General features: G+C 44.0%; 1 long non-coding RNA gene across 1 annotated transcript; it reads right to left on the bottom strand.

The window, feature by feature from the left end:
- Nucleotides 1–386: 386 nt before the first annotated feature.
- Nucleotides 387–22,949, bottom strand: LOC148774136 (uncharacterized). The gene is made up of 3 exons (XR_016036084.1): nt 22,866–22,949; nt 4,886–5,056; nt 387–484 (listed from the first exon to the last, which is right to left on the bottom strand). It is a non-coding gene; the product is annotated as an uncharacterized LOC148774136 (long non-coding RNA).
- Nucleotides 22,950–24,613: the final 1,664 nt, after the last annotated feature.

Genomic DNA, 24,613 nt, shown 5'->3' with positions numbered 1-24,613 from the left:
CACCCAGCCTATGAAGACGTCTTGGGCTCCGGGACGGAAGTTGTAAGAGCAGGCGGAGTGGGACCCCATGACTGGTGATGTAGTGGTGACAGAGAGCCAGTCCTGGTGGTCAGTGGGCATCCGCTTTCTCAGATCACCCAAACTCTTCTGCCCAGTGCTCACCATCCCCTGTGTCTCCCGTGTGTGTGTTTTGTGTTGACCATCTGGTTCACTGGGAGAGCACCTAGCGCAAAGGACTGAGGGGTATTGGGCAAACAGGGATGTGTGAGAAATGCCAGTCCCCAGAGGAGCCGTTTCTAGACTGGGATCAAACATACACACAGATGACTCCCGCACAGGATGGTTTGTGGTGGGAGCATGACGCTGACAGGAACTGTAAGAGTCCCGGGAGAGAGAATCCTTCTAGCAAGGCAACTAAGAAGAGCTCGTTCAATCTGCGTCTTCAGAGATGACCTGGATTTCAGTAGCTGGTGGCTGAAAGTTGCTAGGGAGACAGCATTCCAAGTTCAGGAAACAAGTACGGAGAGACACAACGCATTTCACAGAACTATTGGATGTGTGGGAGAAACAGCTTATTTTTAAAATAAGAGGTAAAGTGGGAGGAGAGTGTAATTTGGGTGTTCCCATTGATAAATGTGCAGAATGTTACTCAGAGTTCCCAGGGCTCTTTCTGTGGAATTACACCTTCCTTCCTTCCTAGTAATTAGCCTTAAAAGAACCATCAGTAGCCAGGCCTTCTGCCCAAATGCCCGCCTCCTCTTCTCCCTTTCGAGCAGGGCTAAGGAGGAACAGGAGGGTGATTACAACAAGAATTGGCACTCATGTCATAAAATGAAGGGAGTCATGGGACTTCCCCGGTGGTCCAGTGGCTAAGACTGCTCTCAATGCAGGGGGCCCAGGTTCAATCCCTGGTCAGAGAGCTAGATACATGCCACAACTTAAAAAAAAAAACAAAAAACAAACAGATCCACAACTAAGACCCAGTACAGCCAAATAAATAAATGTTAAAAAAAAAAAATAAATAAAACCTGAAGGGACTCATAAGAGGGAGCAGAGTCAAAGAGGACTCGGACCTCCTGAAAAATTCCTCCAAACCAAAGACAGGGCTTTAGAGTCTGAAAACTTAGGTCATGGGCCTGATGTTTGGAGAATATATTTGAGAAAGAACTTAACAGTATGTTTTAAATATATCTCAGTACAGAAAAGAATAGATGGGTGGTGGTTTAAATGTGGCCCTTTATGAAAGGAGGTCAAGGATTCAAGTACCTGCCAAGTGTCCACACTGACCCAAGATCGACGTGCATGTGTCTTGTGTCCCAAGAGCTGCAGTGGGATCAGTGATGAGGTTTCTGAAGATGCAGAGGCAGAAGAAGAGGAAAGTACAAAGTTCAGATTAAAAAGAAAAAGACACACCAATGGAATAAAAGCACCAGAAAGGGAGTACAGTTGTAGATGCAGCAGTTTCTCTTCCCGTGTGAGCTGAGGAGCCCTGATGCTTCAGATCGCTGAAGGCACACAGCTTGGTTCAGGTGTTCTAGAAGGGAGTCAGGTGGGGAACCTGCATGTCTGCATGTCTGTGTCCCTGTAAGGTTCATGTGTTGAAACCTAAGGCGGTGGGATTGGGAGGGGATGAGGTCATGAAGGTGGACCCCTTGTGGTTGGGATGAGCGCCTTTTATAAAGGAAAGAGGCCCCAGAGAGCTTGAGCATTCCTTCTGCCAGGTGAGGTTATAGGGAGAAGATAACCAAATCTGCACCTTGGTCTCAGCCTTTCCAACCTACAGAACTGCCAGCAATAAATGTTCACTGTCCTAACCCTCCTGGTCTGCGGTGGTGTCCCAGCAGCACTAACCAACTGAAACTTGCATCCTGTACTTGTGTCCACTGAGCATGAGACTCACAATGCTTTCCTCCTCACGTCAGGTAGTGGCGTCAATCACCCCCATTTTACACATGAGGAAGCTCAGACCCAGAGAGCATCTGTGACCTGGCCAGGTAAGCATGACATCAGAGCTCTAATGGACCACCTGTTCCAAGCTGATGCACTCACCCTGCAGGGAGCTGCCCGGAAGGCAGCCCCTCAGACCAGCTCCTAAAGCACAGCATTACAGCTGCGTTACACCCATGCTGGCTGCTTCCCTTCCACCAGGGTGATCATTTAGCTCCACGCTACATTGGTGTGACTTTAAATTATTTGGAACATACACATTGTCTAGTGAGAGGTTTCAGTTAATGGATTAGAGATTCTGTGAGAATTGCACAAAGATCCCCAAATATTAAACTATCTGATTTATGCTTATTATGTGTATTTCTTCCTTCTGTGATGCCATTGAGTAAAGAAAACTGCCAAGTCCTAAAAGAAATCATACCTATACATTTTAATAAAAATTTTTGTCAGAAAAATAAATCACATTTTGCATTATTACTATTTTTTAAAGAACTGACAATATCATATATTTACTTAGATATCAATACAGCACTTATTTCATCAGCATTACTGTAAAACTTTTGAGTCAGTTTCTCAGACACTGAAGACCATTCCAAATCACTTTGCTCACTGGTAATAAATAAATGCCATCTCAGAAATATGCCCTTCCCCCCATTCTTAATGAAGATCCAGCTCTGCTCCGGGCATTTTGCCAGTTGCTGGGGCAACAGCAATGAAAAGATAACCTTATTTTGGAGGAAAGACAAAAACAAGCAAACCAAATAATTACAAATTATCATGACTGTTCTGAAGGACACAAGCAGGGTACTGATGCTGAGAATATCTCGGGTGCTATGATACTTGAGATGGTGTTGTGGCATATGGAAGGATATTGGGGTGATTGCCTGTGTGTTTAAATTGGTGGTTCTTATTTTCCTGAGCTGAATAAGATATCACTGGAAGTTTCCTGCATTCTCTCAGAAGCCATCTGGAAGGTCTTGATAGAGCTGTCTGTCCTCCATCTGAATGGTGGCCCTCAGCAGAGGGTGAGTGAGCCCCATGCTGGGCTCTGACACTTCCTTGATCACCCAGAGTTCCTGCTGCTCTCCACGTGATTGGCAGGCTTCCACACTGATACCTTATCATTTCAGGCTTGCACCATACGGTGAGCTCTTTGAAAACTTTTTTAAGTGACAAGGATCCAAATTTAAACGATATCCAACTGGATGGTAGTACCAATGTCATCTGAGGACAAATGGGGCAGTGGGTGGTTTTCATGCCTGGCAGTGGCTCATGCTGCCTGGCAGCTGCCAGCATCCTTTAATGAGAAGAATAAAACAAATTCCATTTCAGAAAATCTCAAATGGTGTGTGGGAGTGTGGGTGCATATATGAGTGGTAGAGGCTATGTTATAATCTCAGTCCTTTCTGGGAGACGCAGTATGGATTCTGATTGTAAGACACTTGAGGGCAGGAATTGTCTCTTGCTTGTGTCTAATCCCTAGTGTGTGCCTAGCATAGCATCAGACACAACAAACGTTCAATCAATGTTTTGATGAATGAACGGAGGAATCAGAAAGGACTAGACAACATGATGTACAGTAAGAAAAACAGGCTTTCAAGCCAATTAGATCTGAATTTACATTACATCATGTGTCATGGACTGATTATGTGACCCCCAAAAAATGCATATGTTGAAACCCTATTCCCCCTACCCCATGTGATGGTTTTAGGAGATGGGCTTTGGGAGGCAATTAAGATGAGGTCCTGAGAGTGGAATCCCCATTTATGGGATTAGTGCCCTTCTAAGAGTCACAGGAGAGCTTGCTTCTGTGCTTTCCATCATATGGGGATGCTAGGATAAGTTGGCAGTCTGCAGTCCCAAAGAGGGTCTCACCAGAACCCAACCATGCTGGCACCTGAACTCAGACTTCCAGCTTCCAGAACTGTGAGAAATACTTGTTTATCAGGAAGGAAAAGAGGTGGGGTAGGGTAAATTAGGAGGTTGGGATTAGCAGACACACATTACCATCTATAAAACAGATAAGAAGGACTTTCTGTATAGCACAGGAAACTATATTCAATAACTTGTAATAACCTATAATGGAAAAGAACAGATACACGTATATGTTTAACTGGATGGATCACTTTGCAGTACACTGGAAAGTAACAACATTATAAATCAACTATATAGGTCAATTTAAAAAAAAAAGTCACTAAATGCTCCCAGCTTGTTAGGATTCAAGGTGGTCACCACTGGGTTCAGGGACTGCAGAGTCTGCAGTGAATGGCATTTGGAATACGGCATGGTAGAGCTGACCAAGGTCCCTTCAGGGTCACCAGCTTTCCCCTGCCTCAGGGCCACCTCCAAATAATTGCTCACCAACAATAAAAACCTAGATCTTTCCCATGGCCTGTAGGATCTTCATGACCTGCCAAACTCCCTTAGACCTCCCACCACACTCTTGCTCAGGGCTTCAGCCACACTCCTCTTCACTGGTTCCCTCTCAGAGCCCTTACCATCTTGAGGCCTCGTCCTTGCTTCTTCATCCCCAGATAAGCTATTTCCGTGACTTGATCTTGCCACCTTAAATGCCACTTCCCTAAATTTGGAGGCCTTCTCTGAGTAGTATTTGTTTAGCTGCTCAGTCACGTCCAACTCTTTTTGGCCCCATGGACAGTAGCCCACCAGACTTGTCTGTCCATGAGATTTCCCAGGCAAGAATACTGGAGCAGGTAGCCATCTCTTCTCCAGAAAATCTTTCCAACCCAGGGATCAAACCCAGGTCTCCTGCATTAGCAGACAGATTCTTTACCACTAAGCCACCAGGGAAGTCCCCTTCCCTAAGTAGCAGATCTAAAATACCTGACCCAGACCCTCCTCACACATGCCTATCTCTTAACTTGGCTTTATTTTCCCTTGTAAGAGTTTCATTGTTATGTATTTATTTGTCTCCCACCTAGAAGACTGAGGGCTTTTTCTCTTGCCTGGCACGTAGGAGAGTCTCAGATGTTTGAATAAACGACTTTGTGAATGAATGGACAGGAGGTGATTCGCATGGAGGTCGCTCACACCGTCTTTGAGTGGGGTGGCGGGCTGCGGTAATCTCGACCTTCACAAGGACACCGTCCTGGAAGAGAGTGTAAAAGAAGAATGTCTATATTTATGTATATGTGTAACTGAACCACTATGCTAGATACCCGAAACTAACACGACATTGTAAATCAACTGTATTTCAATAAAAAATTTTAAGAAGGCACTAACATATGTGTGGCGGAGAAGGTACTGGCAAGCCACTCCAGTACTCTTGCCTGGAAAATCCCATGGATGGAGGAGCCTGGTAGGCTGCAGTCCGTGGGGTCACTAAGGGTCTGACACGACTGAGCGACTTCACTTTTCACTTTCACACATTGGAGAAGGAAATGGCAACCCACTCCAGTGTTCTTGCCTGGAGAATCCCAGGGACGGGGGAGCCTGGTGGGCTTCCGTCTGTGGGGTCACACGGAGTCGGACACGACTGAAGTGACTTAGCAGCAGCAACATATGTGTGGAATCTAGAAAGATGGCGCTGATGAATTTATTTGCAGGGGAGCAGCGGAGAAACAGACATAGAGAACCAACCTATGGACAAGGTGGGGGGAGAGGAGGAGGGAGAGGATGAGATGTATGGAGAGAGCACCATGGAAACTTACAATACCATGTGTAAAATGGATAGCCAGTGGGAATTGCTGTATGACTCAGGGAACTCAAACGGGGCTCTGTAACAACCTAGATGGGTGGAATGGGGAGGGAGACAAGAGGGAGGTCCGGGAGGGAGGGGATATGGGTGTGCTGCTGCTGCTGCTGCTGCTGCTAAGTCACTTCAGTCGTGTCCGACTCTGTGCGACCCCATAGACGGCAGCCCACCAGGCTCCCCTGTCCCTGGGATTCTCCAGGCAAGAACACTTGGCTGATTCTTGTTGATATTTGACAGAAAACTACAAAATTCTGTAAAGCAATTATCCTTCAATTTAAAAATAAATTTTTAAAGTAAATAAAGGGGGAGATCCCTGAGCTAAACAAATGCAAAAAAAATAAAATTCAGGGGAAAAAAAGGCATTGTGGTTATCAATAAGATTATCTATGTCATCTCAGCAAAGTGGGCCCAAATGTATTTCGGAATCAAACATATGGTAAACAGTCAAATCCCACCACTGTTAAGAATAAATGAGCTGTCTGTTCTCTTATGAACTTAATGTATAAATTCTGCTGCTCTGTGCTGTTTGGATTTAGAAGTGAAGACAAAAATAATTGTGAAGGTGAAGGACGGCCCTGGAAACTATTTTTAGAAGCCTGCAACCCAAGAGATTCTTTTTTTTTTTTTTAAAGGTGCTCAGTTCAGTTCAGCTCAGTCACTCAGTCGTGTCCGACTCTTTGCGACCCCATGAATCACAGCACGCCAGGCCTCCCTGTCCATCACCGACTCCCGGAGTTCACTCAAACTCATGTCCATCGAGTCGGTGATGCCATCCAGCCATCTCATTCTCTGTCATCCCCTTCTCCTCCCGCCCCCAATCCCTCCCAGCATCAGAGTCTTTTCCAGTGAGTCAACTCGTCACATGAGGTGGCCAAAGTATTGGAGTTTCAACTTTAGCATCAGTCCTTTCAGTGAACACCCAGGATTGATCTCCTTTAGAATGGACTGGTTGCATCTCCTTCCAGTCCAACGGACTCTCAAGAGTCTTCTCCAGCACCACAGTTCAAAAGCATCAATTCTTCAGTTAGGCCTTATTTGATTTTATGACCTCTCTTCATCTGAGAGGTCATATAATTCATTTCTTGAATTATAACTTGGAAATAATGATCAACCCAGTTGTTCTCCTTGTTATTAGAACTCACCAACTAATAGTGTCTGATGAGAAGAAGATGTTAGCCTGGTCCAGTGAGGGAATGCGAGGAAACCCCGAGGTCACCCATTGTTAATTACCCCTGGGCTTCCTGCCACTTGCCAGAGTGGCTCTAGCAGGGCAGTGGGCTGCACCCACAGGAAAACTAACCATACAGTGATTTGCCAAAGAGTTCTATGCACCTGACTTCAGATACCGTGACAGAGATTCCTCAAGGACGTGCTGCTCTTAGAAATAACTTTTCAAGCACTGAGTTGAGACACAGTGAAAACATTCATCAACAGCTGGCAAGACCAGGAGGGCTGTGATGAGAGTCATCCCCACAAGGCAGGGACCAGGGGGAGCAGAGGATTACAGCTGACAGCAGTGGCAGCTACAGAGGAAGCTGACATGATGAATAGTGTGAAGGCCACGTTAGAGGAGCAGAATTGAGAGCATATCAGAAGGAAGGAACTTTTACAGAGGAGACACTTGAAACCAGTGGCCTTACTTCTCTCCCTCTCCAACCGACAAAAATCAAGCTAATCCCTAATACCCGTCTCTCTATCTGCCCCCATTTTAAATTTCTTGCAAACCAACACTCAGACAAATCACTGGATGAAAACATCACTAAATTTTTATACGATCAAGGATGTCCATTGTGGAAGTTTTGAAAAAGTAACAACCTAAAAGTCCCTCCAATGGGTTAAGTGAATTAGATACATCGTTCATAATAAGATAGTATGCAGTAGATCAAACGTGCTTTGAAAAAAAGTGAATCATGAGGAAAATGGTCATGGAAATGATAAATGAAAAAGCAAATTATTAATCAGTTTATACCACATTTTCTTCAGTTTCTTAAAAGATGGTTCTAGGTGCCTGAAAAAAGACAGGAAGGATATAAAAATGTCAACAGCAATTATACTATTATCACTGTTATTACAACTATATAACAATTACACCTGAATGGGAAATTACAGGTGATTTTTATCTTCCCCTTGGTGTTTTTCTAAAATTTCCAGAGCTTCTGCAATAAACATTATTTGTAAAATGAGAAAGTCATTAATTTTTTTTTTTGACAGAATCAGTCTATCACCCAGAGATTCGACTTATCTAACTAAAATGAGTGCTTTACAACAAAAAACGGGCAGGGGGAGGGGAAGGGGAGAAATCCTCTTTCCCCTTGAGGATACTTCTTTTGATGTTTTAGAAAAACAACATTTTGATTTTAGAGGCAGTAAGAAACTATGTGATCTTGCATGAGTCAATAGATAATTTCCAGGTGAATTGACAGTCCCTAGCATCAGTCCTTTCAATGAACACCCAGGATTGATCTCCTTTAGAATGGACTGGATGGATCTCCTTGCAGTCCAAGGGACTCTCAAGAGTCTTCTCCAATACCACAGTTCAAAAGCATCAATTCTTCAGCGATCAGCTTTCTTCACAGTGCAACTCTCACATCCATACATGACCACGGGAAAAACCATAGCCTTGACTAGACGGACCTTTGTTGGCAAAGTAATGTCTCTGCTTTTTAATATACTATCAAGGTTGGTCATAATTGAAAGGACTGATGCTAAAGCTGAAACTCCAATACTTTGGCCACCTCATGCGACGAGTTGACTCACTGGAAAAGACTCTGATGCTAGGAAAGGTTCGGGGCGGGAGGAGAAGGGGACGACAGAGAATGAGATGGCTGGATGGCATCACCGACTCTGTGGACATGAGTTTGAGTGAACTCCGGGAGTTGGTGACAGGAAGGCCTGGCATGCTGTGATTCATGGGGTCACGGAGAGTCGGCCGTGACTGAACTGAACTGACTGAACTGTGTTAGAAGAGCTTCCCTTGTGGCTTAGCTGGTAAAAAAGCTGCCCACAATGCAGGAGACCTGGGTTCGATTCCTGGGTTGGGAAGATCCCCTGGAGAAGGGAAAGGCTACCCACTCCAGTATACTAGCCTGGAGAATTTCACAGACTGTATAGTCCCTGGGGTCACAAAGAGTTGGACACGACTGAGTGACTTTCACTGTGTTAGAAAGACCCGAGTTCAAGGTCCAGGTTCCTGCTGGGCCCCTGGAAACCTGGGACATGATGGTCCTTCGCAGTATAAACAAAGAGCATGCTTGCTTTTCTGTTCACCTCACAAGATTATTTTTGAGTCCCAACTCCTCACATTACATGGGAAGTAAGACAGGGCCGTTCTCCCAGAAATGCAGTCAGGACTTCTTTCGACATAGGGCATCTCTCACTGGAATGACAGGGGAGAGGCTGGTTCAGAGAGATAAATCCCTGCAGAGATAAGCCGTGAATCACCCGGTGACTCACAGAGGCCAGCGGCAGAGGAGGGAGGACCCACCAAGGTCTGCGGCAGGAATGTAAGTTCAGCCTCTTCCCAAACAGCGTGGGCCTCACAGTAAATATTTTGGCTGCTGTACCATCTGGCAGTATCAGTTCTCAGCCAGCCTGGTTCTGAGCATCTCTTCTGAGAGATTCTTGGCCATCTCAACAAATAAGCAGTGAGTTGCTTTGTAGTTCTACTCAACCAACACTCAGCTTCAGGGTCACAGGTTGGCAAACTGGTCAAGCCACCACCACTTGACACCAGCACCCTCAAATTTCCTGCCTTTATTCTTTCCTCATCTTCCCTTGACCTGTATGCTTTCTCCATCTGCCCTGCTTTCCTGTCCACATTCCTGCCTACCTTCCCTCCTCCCCCAAGCCCTGGTTGCCCCCAAGCAGGTCCCTTCCCTCTTACCTAACTTCTCTCTGAAGTTGCACAGAGACCCATCACTTTTGCTTGAAGTCTTTCCAATGCAAATGTTCTCCAGAAGAAAACAGCTGTTCATTCTGCTTGAGGGTGGCAATAATACACAGAACTATACAAAAAAGTCTTAGTGATCTGGTTAATCATGATGATATGATCACTCACCTAGAGCCAAATATCCTGGAGGGTGAAGTCAAGTGGGCCTTAGGAAGCATTACAATGAACAAAGTTAGTAGAGGTGATGGAATTCCAAATGAGTTATTTCAAATTCTAAAAGATGATACTGTTAAAGTGCTGCACTCTATGACAGCAAATTTGGAAAACTCAGCAGTGGCCACAGGACTGGAAAAGGTTAGTTTTCATTCCAATCCCAAGAAAATCAATGCCAGAGAATGTTCAAACTACCATACAATTGTGTTCATTTCACATGCTAACAAGATAATGCTGAAAATCCTTCAAGCTAGGTTTCAACAATACATGAACCAAAAACTTACAGATGTACAAGTTGGATTTAGAAAAGGCAGAGGAATCAGAGATCAAATGGCCAACATCAGTTGGATCATGGAAAAAGCAAGGGAATTCAAACAAAATCTACTTCTGCTTCATTGTTTACACTAAATCCTTTGACTTTGTAGATCACAATAAACTGTGGAAAATTCTTAGAGATGGGAATACCAGACCACCTTACCTGCCTCATGAGAAACCTGTATGCAGGTCAAGAAGCAACAGTTAGAACCTTACATGGAACAACTGACTAGTGTAAATTGGGAAATGAGTATGTAAAAGCTATATATCGACACCCTGCTTGCTTAACTTATATGCAGGGCAAATCATGCAAAATGCCTGTCTGGATGAATCACAAGCTGGAATCAAGATTGCTGGAAGAAATAGCAATAACCTCAGATACACTGATGATACCACTCTTATGGCAGAAAGCGAAGAGAAACTAAAAGAGTTTCTTTATGAGGGTGAAAGAGGAGAGTGAAAAAGCTGGCTTAAAATTCAACATTGGAAAACTAAGATTATGGCATCTACTCCCATCATTTCATGGCAAATCGATGGGGGGAAAGTGGAAACAGTGGCAGATGTTATTTTCTTAGGTTCCAAAATTACTGGAGATGATGACTGCAGCCATGAAATTTAAAGACACTTGTTCCTTGGAAGAAAGGCTGTTACAAACCTAGACAGTGTATTTAAAAGCAGAGACACCATTTTGCCAACAAAGGTCCATATATTCAAAGCTATGGTTTTTCCAGTAGTCATGTACGGATGTGAGATTTGAACCATAAAAGATGGCTGAGGGCTGAAGAATTGATGTTTTTGAATTGTGGCGGTGGAGAAGACTCTTGAGAGTCCCTTGGATTGCAAGAAGATCAAACCAGTCAATCCTAAAGGAAATCAACCCTGAATATTCATTGCTAAAGCTGATACTCCAATACATTGGCCACCTGATGTGAAGAACCAGATCATTGGAATAGACCCTGATGCTGGGGAGGAATTAGGGCAAGAGGAGAAGGGGGCAACAGAGGATAAGATGGTTGGATGGCATCACTGACTCAATGGACATGAGTTTGAGCAAACTCCAGGAGATAGTGAAGGACAGGGAAGCCTGGTGTGCTGCAGTTCATGGGGTCACAGTCAGACTTGACTTAGCAACTGAACAAAAACATCCTGCTTGATGCAAGTGAATTTATCAGATGCTTTCCTGGAAGCAGGCTTCGGTTTAGAGAAACAAAAGAGGACGGAAGGTCCTGGGGCTGGTGATTGTGTACAAGAGCCTCAAACAGAAAAAAAAAAAAAAAATATATATATATATATATATATATGATTCAGAAAGGTAGGATCAAGGGTAAGCTTTCATTTTACGAAACCAGAGCCCTCTATCTGCACTAACACATCTCATCTCCTGCTTGGCTCAAAGATTGTGGGTAGCCCCAGCTCTGTCCTTCGCTTTCACCCTCAGCCCCTCAAATGCATCAAGAAGATATTGTTGGTGCGCGCGGAAGAGGTTAGGCGAGTATTTCTTCATGGCTCTGGGTATCTGGGTACAGAAATGACCCAGGCTCAGGCTCTGGGCCTGGCTCTGGACTGGGTTCCCCAGGCAGGGCCCTAACTGCACACCACAGGAATCCCAAAGGAAGGAGCCTTGCAGAGGTTGAGACCAAGGCTCGAGTTCCCATAATCAAGCAAACTGCTCCTGTGGGGCCTCCTGATCGATTGCAGTTTCTCCTGTGCACGGCTTAGAGTCTCTGCCTCATATTTGGGTCAGAGCACCAGGAGGGGCACACGACTTGCTTTAAAATTAACCTCAAGACTCATTGTACAACAGCTCTCATTGTCACTAAACGGAAGGCTTCCTGTGAGGATAAGCGCAGCGTTTGTAATGAAGTCTGTCTGGAGGAGTCATCTGGGAGAAAACTCTTTCAGTTCACCAAGATTCAATGTTTCCACCTGTAAAATGGGGTAGCTTTGTGTGAAAGAAAAATAAAAGACAGCAAAATAAAAACAGCCACTTCATCCAGATCCCCTTTCCCCAAGCACCACCACCACATATGCACACTCACACATACACATTCAAGACACATACTCACACATATTTATACATACATACATATATATTCACATACACTCACATATACACACTCATACACACACACAGTTATTGGGGTCATCAGCTGATAGAGGGGAAAACCCTATTTAATTCCCAAAAGATAGGGCAAAAGCAGAAAAGGAAAGAAACACTTACTTTCTAGCATAGCAAGCTCAAAGAATATATTTTAAGTCTTAAGAAAATAAACTTCTCTAACTATGTCTCCTGGGACATAGAGATAGTCCGCATGAATTCAAAATCAGCAAAAAGAAACTAACAAGAAACCATCTTGACGGCTGTCCTTCTCCAAGGATAGCTAGTTCCTCCAGATCTCTGATTCATCTTGGCAACATCTGCGAATAAACCCCAATGACCTAGAAGTTAAAGAGGTACAAAAAGCTATGTGTGTGCCTGAAATGTTTCTTTATAACAGGAAAAGGTGTTCCCATGATTTAGCAAAATAGTTGGCTGTAATTTACACCCCACTTTGAGATGACGACAAAGAGCTTCGGGAGAGGGTTAGGGTTTGGGGAGAGGGCGCTAAAAGAATTGGGCCTCTTTTTAAGTAAGGAGTCGGGGTGGGGGTGGGGGTGGAGAATATGTGACATACAACCAGAAGCCACCAGATGAGGGGCCTGTCTTCAGGATAGCTAGATGAACCAGGCAAGGAGGCTTCCCTGAACGCTTAAAGGAGGACTTAGGAGTCAGTCAGAACTGGGTCCAAACCTCGCTTATAAGCCATGCAGGCTTCGGCAAGCTACTTTGCTGTTTGAACCTCACTTTCCTCATCGGTAAAATGGGGATAATAAAAGCACATATGAGATATGGGCTTAAATGAGATAACGCTGGTTTAAAAAAATAATGTCTCTTCAGCAGAGTGTCTGGCACATAATCAGGCCTAATAAATGTTTAACATTATTAGTAATTATTGTAATGAGCCCTGATTTCCTGGGGCTGTCATGACAAATTAATACAAATGTGGTGACTTGGAACAATAGAAAGCATTCTCTCCCAGTGCTGGGGCCAGAAGTCTGGAGTCAGGTATGGGCAGGGCGGTGCTGCCTCTCAAGTCTCCAGGGGAGAATTCTTTCTTGCTCAATCAGCTCCCGATGGCTGCCAGCTTTCCTTGGCTTGTGGTTGCACCACTCTAGCCTCCCCGTCTGGCCTCCCTGTCTCCTCCCGCTGTCTCCTCTGTTTGTCTTATAAGGACTCTGGTCCTCTCTCACCCCAGGCCCTGCAAGTGTTGGCAGCTGGCCTGACTGTGCTTCTGAGTCTTCATCTATAACAGAAGCCTCTGCACTTACTGAGAGTTTTCTTGATTTAGAATGTCTTTCTCCAAACCTTTGTCAGAATGATACCTCACTCATCCAAGAAGAGGATTAGCACTTCTGGTTTTCCAGGCTCATTGAAGGAAATTCACAGAATGCCCACAGCAGACCATGGGTAGCTTTGGGGAATGGCATCTCTTAAACTCGGACCATCAGAACTTGAAATTCAGGAGTACCCTCAGTGGTCTGCCCTCACTCATAAAAGTATTATACGGAGTGAAGTAAGTCAGAAAGAAAAACACCAATACAGTATATTAGCACATGTATATGGAGTTTAGAAAGGTGGTAATGACAACCCTGTATATGAGACAACAAAAGAAACATAGCTATGAAGGACAGACTTTTGGACTCCGTGGGAGAAGGCGAAGTGGGATGATTTCAGAGAATAGCTTTGAAACACGTATATTACCATATGTGAAATAGATGACCAGTCCAAGTTTGATGCATGAAACAGGGCAATAAAGCCAGTGCACTGGGACAATCCAGAGGGATGGGATGGGGAGGGAGGTGAGAGGGAGGTTCGGGATGCGGGACACATGTACACCTGTGGCTGATTTATGTCAATGTATGGCAAAAATGACCACAATATTGTAATTAGTCTTCAATTAAAACAAATTGATTAATTTTTTAAAAGTACACCACTTTCACTCACCTCTGCAGCCTCCTCATCACCTAGGTCCTAAAGTTATAAATGGACAGGCTCGTATACAGCCTCTTCTAACTCTTTCCTTCATTAGAATATTTCTAACCTACCTTTCACTCATTCCTACAAAATCATTGCCTTGGTTTCTGACCATGTGTTGTTTGAAATTGTAATTCTGCTGGTATCCAGTTGAGGATCTCTCCTAGTTGGAGGCTCCCCAGTGTCGCACATGAGTCCCAAGGTTTTCACGTGTGAAGGTCAGTCTCCTGGGACATATGGGATGCAGAGTGGGAGGTAGAGCTTGGCCTCCACATGACGGGGCAGCTGTTGGCTGGGCCCCCTGCTGAGAGGGACCAGGGCTGCAGATCATATACCAGTTGGTCTCCTAGCCCTGCTCCTGACCAGCCCAGAGGGACACTCTTTTCTAATTCACCCACCAAGGATGCATTCTTTTTTATCTTGACAAACTCATCTGTGTCAGCTTGAGGCAGCCCTGCTTCCATCTAGAGCCTCCATGGTCCTTCTCTCCCTCCTCTACAAACCTGGGGTCAGAAGGGGCTGGCATTTAGCCTCGATGAAGTAAAATAAGATAATAGCTCCTAAGCTGTTTATACTGAAAACAAGGCTATCACCTGCTCAGGTGAGTTGCCTTTTGAAGCCTGTGCTTCCATAACAAATGAACAACAGCCAGAGTGCTGAACAAATGATCCTGAGCTCTCCCGACCTGGAGGCCAACTTCAGTTCAGTTCAGTTCAGTCGCTCAGTCGTGTCCTACTCTTTGCGACCCCATGAATCACAGCATGCCAGGCCTCCCTGTCCGTCACCAACTCCCGGAGTTCACTCAAACTCACGTCCACAGAGTCGGTGATGCCATCCAGCCATCTCACTCTCTGTCGTCCCCTTCTCCTCCCGCCCTCAATCTTTCCTAGCATCAGAGTCTTTTCCAGTAGGTCAACTCATTGCATGAGGTAGCCAAAGTATTGGAGTTTCAGCTTTAGCATCAGTCCCTCCAATGAACACCCAGGATTGATCTCCTTTAGAATGAACTGGTTGGATCTCCTTGAAGTCCAAGGGACTCTCAAGAGTCTTCTCCAGCACCACAATTCAAAAGCATCAATTCTTCGGCAATCAGCTTTCTTCACAGTCCAATTCTCACATCCATACATGACCACTGGAAAAACCATAGCCTTGACTAGACAGACCTTTGTTGGCAAAGTAATGTCTCTGCTTTTTAATATGCTATCTAGGTTGGTCATAACTTTCCTTCCAAGGAGTAAGCATCTATATCCAAACCAGCTGGATGCTCCTGGAGATTCCTACCAGCCCACGAGCTCCAGCCAGAGGTCCCGGGAAAGGCTCCCTTGCAGAATGTACTGGCAACCTAAGTTCTCTAAATGTGCTTTTTTAAGAAAATCTTTTATTAGAGTTGATTTCCAATGTTGTGTTAGTTTCAGGTGTACAGCAAAGTGGATCAGTTATGCATATATAGATATTCACTTTTTAGATTATTTTCCCATATAGGCCTTTACAAGGTATTGAGTAGAATTCCCTGGGTTATACAGTAGGTCCTTAGTAGTCAGCTACTTTTATATATAGTAATGTGTATGTCAATCCCAATCTTCCAATTTATTCCTCCCCACTTACCCTCTGGTAACCATAAGTTTATTTTCTATATCTGTGAATATATTTCCGTTTAGTAGATAAGTTCATTTGTACCCTTTCTATTAGATTCTACAAGTGAGTGATGTCCTGTGATATTTGTCTTTCTCTGTCTGGCTTACTTCAGTTAGTATGATAATCTCTAGGTCCATTCATGTTGCTAAAAATGGCATTATTTTATTCTTTTTGTATGGCTGAGTAATATTTCACTATAGGCTTCCCTGTGGCTCAGGGGTAGAGAATCTGCCTGCTAATGCAGGGGGTGCAGGTTTGACCCTTGTGTTGGGAAGATCCCCTGGAAGAGGACAAGGCAATCCACTCCAGTATTCTTGCCTAGAAAATTACATGGACAGAGGAGCCTGGTGGGTTGCAGTCCTTGGGTCACAAAGAGTGGGACATGACTGAGCGACTAATATGTCATTGCACATATGCAGGCTCTTGGGCTTCACCTACTGGCTTACCACTTCTTCTCCCTTTCCCAGTCCACGCCAGTGGCTCTCCACTAGGGCACTGTTGCCCCCCTGAGGGACAGTTGGCAATGCCTGGGGACATTTTTGGTTATGACAACCTGAGGAAAGGGTGCTGCTAGCATCAGATGGGTAGAATGCAAGTATGCAGCCAACCTTCCTACAGCACACAGTCCCAAATGCCAATAGTGCCAAGGCTGAGCTAGCCTCCTTGTACACCCTGCACTTGGATCCCTCTATTGGAGCTCAGTTCTTCCCATCTTACTGATCCTTGATGGACTGACATGTCAGCCACCCTTAGTCATAAGCCCACTCTCAACTTGCAAGTAATGCCATGTGCCTTTCCATGCCGCAGCCTGAAGCCACTAAACACAGTCAAGGCTGCCCTCATCTCCCTGGTTTCTTAAAAATTCTTTCAAATGCTGTCTGGGGCTCTGTGAAGACTTCAGACCCTCCTCAGTGACTTTCCATTCCTAAAAGTCAAACAAGGCTTTGCAGGACTAACTTAATGCTATTAATATTATAGGCTTGCTTTGTAAATGGTGTGAGTTCTAGATATTTAGTTCTGTTTTGTGAAAGGCTGATTTACAACAGAGGAAAAATAATCCTACACTAAGCCTCTCCTCTGCTCAACGCTTCTAACACTGTTAACTAGTATTGTCCTATTTTTGTTAATGTTGTAACTTATCTTCTTTCTTGGATTTTTTTTTCACATCAGCTCTCCCTACCTCTTGGTACCCCACAAATTAAGCCTAATTTCAATTTTTTTGTGACCTCCTTTAGTTTCTCAACCCATACACTTCTTTAAACAATAGATTTCATCCATGTGGTAGGCAGAATAATGCCCACTCCCCACTCCCCACTCCCCAAAATGTCCACACACCCTCATCCCTGGAACTTGTAATGCACTACCTTACATGGCAAAGGGGACTCAGCAGATGTGTTTAAGTTAGGGACATTGAGAGGGGGAGTAATCCTGGAGTGTCAACCTAGACACATGTGATAATCACACAGTTCTTTAAAAGGGGAGACCCTCTCCCAGTTGTGGTCAGAGAGGAAGATGTGACAGAGAGCATAGTTACTGAGATGCAGTGTTGCTGGTTTTGAAAATGGAGGAAGGGGGCCACAAGCCAAGGAATGTGGGCAGCCTTTAGAAACTGGAAAATGCACGGAGTGAATTCTCTTCCAGGGCCTCCAGAAAGGGACACAATCTTTTTTTTTTTTTTTTTTAAAGACTGTGCTGTTTATTTTTTATTTTTTTTTAAATCAAATAATCCAATTTTATTTATTTTTTTTTCAAGTTGAACAGACTAAATTTCTTTAAACAAACTTACTTATACTCCAGAGTCCTTTAAAAACTTAATAGCATTTATACATTGAAGGTATTTGATTTTCTTGTAACTAGCACTTCAAATGCAACAAGCATTTGAAGCAACAAGCATTTGACCCAACAAGTAAAACTTCCTACAGTTCATAACTTTAATAAATAAAATAAATTAAATGTACAGTGAATAAGTTCTCTGAAATATTTCAATATTTCTGCAGGTTTAGTAACATCATAAAATACATTTCAATTAAAATTCACAAATCTAAAAACCTGTTAGGCATTTTTAGGCGTTTTAAGTTGGAAATGAAGACCAATGTTACATCGTAATATGCCAATTACAAATAGTACTTCAAATAGCAAATACTACAGTTTGTCCCAAACTTTTAAAACTATTCATGAACTCAACAGTGAACTATTGATGGCTATGAGAATTGTTTCCTAGCCTTTTTGAAAATTTCAACCCATTTACGTTTAAGGTAATTATTGATAAGTACGATCCCGTAGCCATTTTCTTTATTGCTTTGGGTTCAAGTTTATACACTTTTTCTGTGTTTCCTATCTATAGAAGATCCTTTAGCATTTGTTGGAGAGCTGGTTTGGTGATGCTGAATTCCCTCAGCTTTTGCTTGTCTGTAAAGCTTTTGATTTCTCCTTCATATCTGAATGAGATCCTTGCTGGGTATAGTAATCTGGGCTGTAGGGTATTTTCTTTCATCACGTTAAGTATGTCTTGCCACTCCCTTCTGGCCTGAAGAGTTTCTGTTGAAAGATCAGCTGTTATCCTTATGGGAATCCCCTTATGTGTTATTTGCTGCTTTTCCCTTGCTGCTTTTAATATTTGTTCTTTGTGTTTGATCTTTGTTAATTTGATTAATATGTGTCTTGGAGTATTTCGCCTTGGGTTTATCCTGTTGGGGACTCTCTGGGTTTCTTGGACTTGGGTGATTATTTCTTTCTCCATTTTAGGGAAGTTTTCAACTATTATCTCCTCAAATATTCTCTCATGGTCTTTCTTTTTGTCCTCTTCTTCTGGGACTCCTATGATTCGAATGTTGGAGCGTTTAACATTGTCCCAGAGGTCTCTAATATTGTCCTCATTTCTTTTAATTCGTTTTTCTTTTTTCCTCTCTGTTTCATTTATTTCTACAATTCTATCTTCTAGTTCGCTTATCCTGTCTTCTGCCTCTGTTATTCTACTGTTTGTTCCCTCCAGAGTGTTTCTGATCTCATCTATTGCATTATTCATTGTATATTGACTCTTTTTTATTTCTTCTAAGTCCTTATTAAATCTTTCTTCCATCTTCTCAATCCTTTTCTCCAGGTTATTTATCTGTAACTCCATTGTGCTTTCAAGATTTTGAATCATTTTCACCATCAAAATTTGAAATTCTTTATCAAGTAAATTCCCTATATCTTCTTTTGTTTGTGTTGGTGGGCAATTATCTTGTTCCTTTACTTGCTGGATATTTCTCTGCCTCTTCATCTTGTTTATATTGCTTTGCTTGGGGTGGCCTTTCCCTCTTCTTGCAGTTTGTGGAGTTCTCTTTATTATGTAGTTTCTTCGCTGTGTGTGGGGTTGGACGGGTGACTTGTCCGGGTTCCCTGGTTAGGGAAGCATGTGTCGGTGTTCTGGTGGGTGCAGCTGGATTTCTTCTCTCTCCTTTAGAAGACAATGGGCTGCTTTTCTGGGAGCCTGATGTCCTCTGCCAGTATTCAGAAGTTGTTTTGTGGACTTTACTCCGCGTTCAAATGTTCTTTTGATGAATTTGTGGGGGAGAAAGTGGTCTTGCCATCTTATCCCTCCGCCATCTTGTTCCTTCCTCCCCAGAACACTGGATTCTTATATTCCACTTGGTCGTGGAGTATCTCTTCCCAGTTGTTCCAGCAAGGTGCAGCTGCTGTACCTTACCTTGGACGAGGGGTATCTCCTCAAGGCCGCCCCTCCTGCTTTGAATGTGGATCAGCTCCTCTCGGCCCTCTGGTGCCCAAGCAGCCACCGCCTCCTGGACGTGGTACAGCTCCTCTCGGCCACCGCCCTAACCCTGGGCGAGGGGTAGCTCATCTCAGCCACGATTCTGCACGTGGTCGGTTGCCAAAGGGACACAATCTTGCTGACAACTTTGCTGAGCCCTGTAAGACCCATGTCAGACCTCCAGGACTAGAAGATAATTTTGTTGTTATTTTTTAATATATTTTATTTATTTGGCTGAGCTAGGCATGTGGGCTCTAATTCCCTGACCAGGGATGAAACCTAGGCCCACTGCACTGGGAAAGCACAGTCTTAGCCTCTGGACCACAAGGGAAGTTCCTTGTTGTTGTTTTTAAGCCACCAAGTTTCTGGCAATTTTTAGGCAGTCATGGGAAATATTTGCCATCCTTCACACTCAGTAAAGTATTTTTTTCTCTTAAAACTATTCTTGACTTTTAAAAGACTTTTCTAGCTTAAGCCTTTTTCTTTCTTAAGCCTCCATCTCCCATTAGCAAAGATTTATCTAGACATCCCTCCCAAATGTTTCTAAGAGCTGTAAAGTTGCGGATTTTTAGTTTGTTGGGATGCAGCCTTGTGACAGCCTACAGATCACATTTTGCACAAAAGAGTGGGAACTTCAGTGAGGACAAGTCCTTGTCAAGTTCACATAGTTTCCAGACCAACACCACATCCAACTTCCTGACTCACCTGCTCTTATTTTCATTTCTTACCCCTGAGAAAAAATAAGACTATTCTACTAGTTCGAGAAGAGCATACTTGCTTCTTCTGCATCAGTTCAGTTCAGATCAGTTCAATTCAGTTCAGTCACTCAGTCGTGTCCGACCCTTTGTAACCCCATCAATCACAGCACGCCAGGCCTCCCTGTCCACCACCAACTCCCGGAGTCCACCCAAACCCATGTCCATCAAGTCGGTGATGCCATCCAGCCATCTCATCCACTGTCATCCCCTTCTCCTCCTGCCCCCAATCCCTCCCAGCATCAGGGTCTTTTCTAATGAGTTAACTCTTCGCATGAGGTGACCAAAGTATTGGAGTTTCAGTCTCAGCATCTGTCCTTCCAATGAACACCCAGGACTGATCTCCTTTAGGATGGACTGGTTGGATCTCCTTGCTGTCCAAGGGACTCTCAAGAGTCTTCTCCAGCACCACAGTTCAAAAGCATCAATTCTTCGGCGCTCGGCTTTCTTCACAGTCCAACTCTCACATCCATACATGAACACTGGGAAAACCATAGCCTTGACTAGATGGACCTTGGTTGGCAAAGTAATGTCTCTGCTTTTTAATATTCTATCTAGGTTGGTCATAACTTTCCTTCCAAGGAGCAAGCGTCTTTTAATTTCATTGCTGCAATCACCATCTGCAGTGATTTTGGAGCCTGAAAAAATAAAGTCTGACACTGTTTCCACTGTTTCCCCATCTATTTCCCATGAAGTGATGGGACCAGATGCCACAATCTTAGTTTTCTGAATGTTGAGCTTCAAGCCAACTTTTTCACTCTCCTCTTTCACTTTCATCAAGAGGCTTTTTAGTTCCTCTTCACTTTCTTCTGCATAGCGAGGGCTCTAAAAATAAACCTACAATTGATACTGTATAGATCATGGTTTCCTGGCAAAGGACCCATGGAAATTAGTTCAGGGAGATACTCCAAGAAAACTGTTTTAAAGCTTCTGCTGTCAAATAGCTTGGGAAGCCCAGCATGTCTAGCCTTGTCTTGGAAAATCAATATATACATAAGCATAATAAAACTTCACAGAGTGTTGTAAAAAGAAACCAGTTCTAACCCTTTCATATCTAACCAGTTTACCCTTTCGTATCATACCTGTTTACCTGCAATGAGAAATTCTCATGTAGGGATAGCCCCCTTTGGCCCTTCAGCTTTTGCACAGTTGGTTTAACTCAGTATGTGGAATTGGCCTGAATACACAGTGTGGGATCCTTTGGGAATCAAGCAAGTGAATGCTGAAACAGACTGCTGATTACCTTTTTCCTCATTTTATTGAGGTCAACAAGTATTGAACTAAAACTATTTGATTTCTCAAACTCCTTTGAAGTTAAGTGTGACCATAGACACAGTTCTAGCCAATGAGATGGGAACAGAGTCTATAGAGAGACTGCCAGAAAATCTCCCACATGCATATTCTTTTTATCTTTCATCTTCTTCCTGCTTAAAGTATAGATGCAATACCTGGAGTTCCTGCAGCCATCTTGTGACTATGAGGTCAATAGCCATTTACCAAGGGTGACAGAGAAGAAAGTTAGCAAGAGCCTGAGCCCCTGATCATGTGGAATCATCTCACCAGCTTTGGACAGCTTCTGGACTACTGGAGAATGTGAGAAAATAAGAAACTGCTACCGGGTTAAGGTTCTGTGGTCAAGTTTCTGTTCCATGTAGTCAAATGTCTTTCTAACTGAAATCAGGTTTCAATATTTATCTCTGAGTCTCATAGAATTTTGCTCTGTGAGTGTTGTGTTGGCTTTCTTTATGAAAGGCAATTAATTACTGGGGAGAGTATAAGAAGCTTATAAAGCAGTCCAGCACCAGTGTCAAGTCACCCAAGTCAGCAGTTCTCAAAGTGTGCCCCAGATGGGCTGCATCAGCCCCACTTGGTCTCTTACTAACAATGCACATTCTTAGGCCCCACCCCAGACCTATTGAGTCAGAAACTCTGGGGACGGGGCCCAGCAATCTATGTTTAGCAAGCCCTCTTGATGATTCCCTGGTGGTTCTGTCAGTAAAGAATCCACCTGAAATGCAGGAGACCCAGATTTGATCCCTGGGTTGAGAAGATCCCCTGGAGATGGAAATGACAACCCACTTCAGTAGTCTTGCCTGAGAAATTCCATGGAGAGAGGAGCCTGGCAGCCTATAATCTACAGAGTCACAAGAGTCAGACATGACTTAGTGACTAAACCACCACCATTTGGTGGTTCTCGGGTACGCTGACCTTGAGAGTCACTGATAAGTTAAATATGATAACTCCAGTGACTTCAGACCCAAGGCAGGAAACACTTTGAACAAAATAACTGAGTCTGAACAGTAAGAGCCGTGCCAACAACTAACAAAGCTCTCTGGGAAGAGGTGTCTTGTCATGCCCTGACAACTCAAACTGAGATAGAAGCAAAGATAATAACAAGAGAAAGCACCACCACTTGACAGGTTAATCGTGATTCACGTCAAGGCTCAACGGGACCCAGTTGCAATTTTGACAGGAGACCTTCACCTTACCTGCTCAGTTGGTCACAGTTTGTTCTCTTGCCTCCAACTATGGTCACAGGGCAACCAGATCAGAGGGCAAATAGGACTTACATTGCTGTTGTTGTTTAGTCGCTCAGTCAGGTCTGACTCTGCGACCCCATGGACTGCAGCACGCCAGGCTTCTCTGTCCTTCACCATCAAGCTCAGCAATTTAAAATTTGCATATGTAATTGAGAGCAGGGGTGGGCTGAGGGTGTGATTAGAAACGATAGTGTGTCTGGAAATGTCACCAGGATGCTTCAGGGTCTAAGATGAGATCACTCTAAACTTGAAATCTCTCAACCTACTCTGTGCCTGCTTTCCCCCTTCAGTTAAATAACCAACAATATTGATCACTCTCAGTTTTCCAAAGACTCATACTCTTGTTTAATGAGAATCTCGGGAGGCTGATCTTTGTCATGGACAATTATTGAATTCTTGGAAGCAGAGGGGACAGGAGGTCCCTGTGCTGTAGAACTTTCAGGACACAGAAGCAGTTGAGAGTTACTCAGAGTGGCAGCGGGCTAAGTCACTTCAGTCACATCTGACTCATTACGACCCCCTGCCAGGCTCCTCTGTCCATGGGGATACTGCAGGCAAGATTATAGGTGTCATGCTCTCCTCTGGGGGATCTTCCTGACCCAGGGATGGAAGCTGCCTCTCTATGTCTCCTGATTGGCAGGAGGGTTCTTTATCATCAGCACCACCTGGGAAGCCCAGAGCAGCAGTGGTAGTGGTGAGAATTCAGATCTGACAGCAATGCCCAGGGTGCAGTGGAGGTGATGTCAATCCCAGTTTCCCAACCAAACACATCCTGAGGCTTCAATCTTGCTTGATATTGCTTGCTCCCAGGCCTCCCTTGATTTCTGTACATTTTATGAGCCTCAGTATATGAGCCTCCTTTCAATTACGTAAGTTGCCCCAAATTCATCCAATAAATTCTCCCTTTTGCCTAAATAAGGCAGAGTCGTCTTCTAACGCTTGCAACCAAGAAGTGTGACTAATACACTATTACCATCTTTTTCAGCTGAAGCAATTGAGTCGTGGAGGTTAATCTACTTCTGAAACATGTGGTAACTAACCAGCCTCCAGGATGGTCCAGATGATCCTCACCTCTTGGGTGTTCACACCTTTGTGTAGTCTTCTCTCACCCTGAATCAGGACTGGTATGTAGGGCATGTCACAGGTAGGCCTGCTTACCTTGGCTGCCTATTCCTTCTTGTGAAACCGCACTAAAAAGTCCTGTCCATGTGTCTTATGGTCTAACAAGAGGAGGAAATCTAGGCCAGAGCTGTCCATCCAAGTCACTTGCAAATTTTCCAAAGGTAATACATGGTTGGTGTTTTTAAGTCGCTAAGTTTTGAGATAATTTATTCCTCAGTCACAGCTAATAGGAAATGAGAATGGAAACCAAGTCCTCGTGACTCTAAAGTTGGGGCTTTCCTCCTTGCTTCTCCTGGGGGCAGGCATGAGCTACAGTAAGATATTTTTGGTCTCTGATTCAAACCATAAGACAAAAGTTTTTACCTCACATAGCAAGAATTCAAGAGGTAGCGGGGTTCCGAGTTGATTAAGCAACTCAGCTACATCACCAAGGACCCAGATGACTCTAATAATCTACACAGCCACCCCGCCCATCAGTTCAGCTTTCTCATCTTCAGAAGATGCCATGGCATCCATGACATTGCATGCAGACATGACAACATGTGCTTTCCCAGAAGTCTCTCAACTGACCACCCCTATTGGTTACAGCTGCAGTACCTGTGCATGCCTGAACCAGTCACCAATGAGGACAGAAGGAAACAGAAGCAGTGATTGGC

Source organism: Moschus berezovskii, chromosome 23, assembly GCF_049115385.1.
Source record: "Moschus berezovskii isolate FMDL1 chromosome 23, NW_MosBer_1.0, whole genome shotgun sequence".
Lineage (NCBI taxonomy): Eukaryota > Metazoa > Chordata > Mammalia > Artiodactyla > Moschidae > Moschus > Moschus berezovskii.
The sequence above is the reverse complement of the archived record's forward strand: the minus strand, read 5'-3'. Positions and strand labels throughout refer to the sequence as shown.